Here is a 1839-nt window from a genome sequence, read left to right as displayed (position 1 = left end):
GGGACTGATATCCACCTGGGGATGGAAGATTTTGATAGTCATTGGGTTGGTTTTAGCCATCCTTTTTCTGTTCTGTCTGTGTGTACAGTGCGCTCCTGCAATATGTGGCCTCCGTGCTACATCGTGTGTAAGGAAACATGTATCAAGAAACAAGCTACATAGGATGATTCTACAGCAACATCTAAATGACTTTATGAACACAGACCTGGACTCAGATTAAATTGAGTATAGGTTATTGCCTATGTAAGGGCAAAAGGAGGGTCTGTGGTACTGAGAATTCTGAACCTGTGTTATAAACATCGTCGATTCATGACAATTTGGTATCAGCGAACCGCAAATGGCGAGTGCGGTATACACAAGCATTTTCGTCACGATCGAGTGTTGGGATCACCCTGAAATCGGCATTTCCGTCACGAACCCTCGGGTTACATTTTGTGAACGGCATCCATTTTGTGATTGCCCTCACCTGTTGTAGCTTTAGCTTTATTCGATTTTTAGGTATAAAATCATAAAAGCACATTGCAAAAAATATACACCATTACATTTCAAATCATATCACAGTAAATAACATTATAGCATAAAATCTTTAAGAGAGGTCAGGTACCAAATCAATAGTATATCAAGTCAGAGTCTGGATATTAAATGCCCCTCACCCCGGAGCCGTTTTGGCCCAACCAAATGTTAGTCTCTTCGTTGATCTTGTATGGGGGTGAAGTGATTCTCTGGGATAAAAATCAGATAGTCCCCAGGTGTGTATAGGTCCATCTCCTATCTGTGGTTTCCAAGACTGGAGGTAAGGGACAACATTGCTGTTTATAAACTTTATCAGCACCAGATCACCGGATCTCTCTTTTCGAAGCGGACCTAACCATCCCACCCTTCTAACACATTGTATTCTACCGTCGATGTCAGGGGGTAGGGGTCTATTCTTTGTTAGCCAAAATAGTGCCTTATTTCTCAGCTCCTGTTCACTTTCAGTTTTTCCCTTTGTGAGTTCAGGCACCCCAGAAAGGACACCCACGAACGGGGCAGCCTCCGGTGGTAAATGGATGTGATTTGTTTTTCGTTGCATGTTCCTTATCTTGGGAAGTGGCCCTTTAGGTGGTGTGGTTACTTTGTTCAGCCCCGTTTTAAAGGAACAGCTGTGTGTTGTTTTTATTTTAGTGGGAACTTTCTCGCTGGATTGAGTTAGCATGCCTGGTGTTGCCCGTCGGAGTTGATGAACATTACTTTGTGGAGTTGTTAAAGGCTTTACAGTGTCGCATAAAGGCTGTAATTGATTGGGGTCTGCCATGTTTTTTAGGAGTAGCGAGTTTGTCTTGGTCATTTCCTCTATTGCCGCGATCCTATCCCCAAGATCGTTCATTCTTTCTATTAAAGGGTGTATTGCGGCGTTAATCATAGTTTGTATCTGGGCCAAGAGGGTTGGTGAAATTGGGGGTGCAAGCAATTTTTTCTCCTTAGCTTGGGTGCCTGTATGTTTGTCCGCTGATCGTTTTCTTTCACCAGAAAGGTCCTGGAAAGACATTATAGGGTTCGTGTTACCTGTTTCAGGTGGGCAGAGGGAAGTACCCAGGAGGTTTCCATAGGGTGGGGATGATGTACTGGGCTGGGGGCTTGTGATGACTGTAGGACAAAAGGAGGCATTAATGTGCTCTGATGTCGACTTAACGGCCGCATACTTGGATTTGCATAAACTATTAAGTTCCTCCAGAAATGATAGATTTGGTGATGCGACGGCAGACTGAGGGGGAGTGATATCACTATAGGAACAGTCGGTAGACAATCGTTCTCGTTCTATTCTTACAGGTTGTTGGACAGTAGACGGTGTTGTCTTGA

The sequence above is a fragment of the Lissotriton vulgaris genome, chromosome 1_1 (genome assembly GCF_964263255.1).
Source record: "Lissotriton vulgaris chromosome 1_1, aLisVul1.2, whole genome shotgun sequence".
Classification (NCBI taxonomy): domain Eukaryota; kingdom Metazoa; phylum Chordata; class Amphibia; order Caudata; family Salamandridae; genus Lissotriton; species Lissotriton vulgaris.
This window is presented reverse-complemented; position numbering follows the sequence as displayed.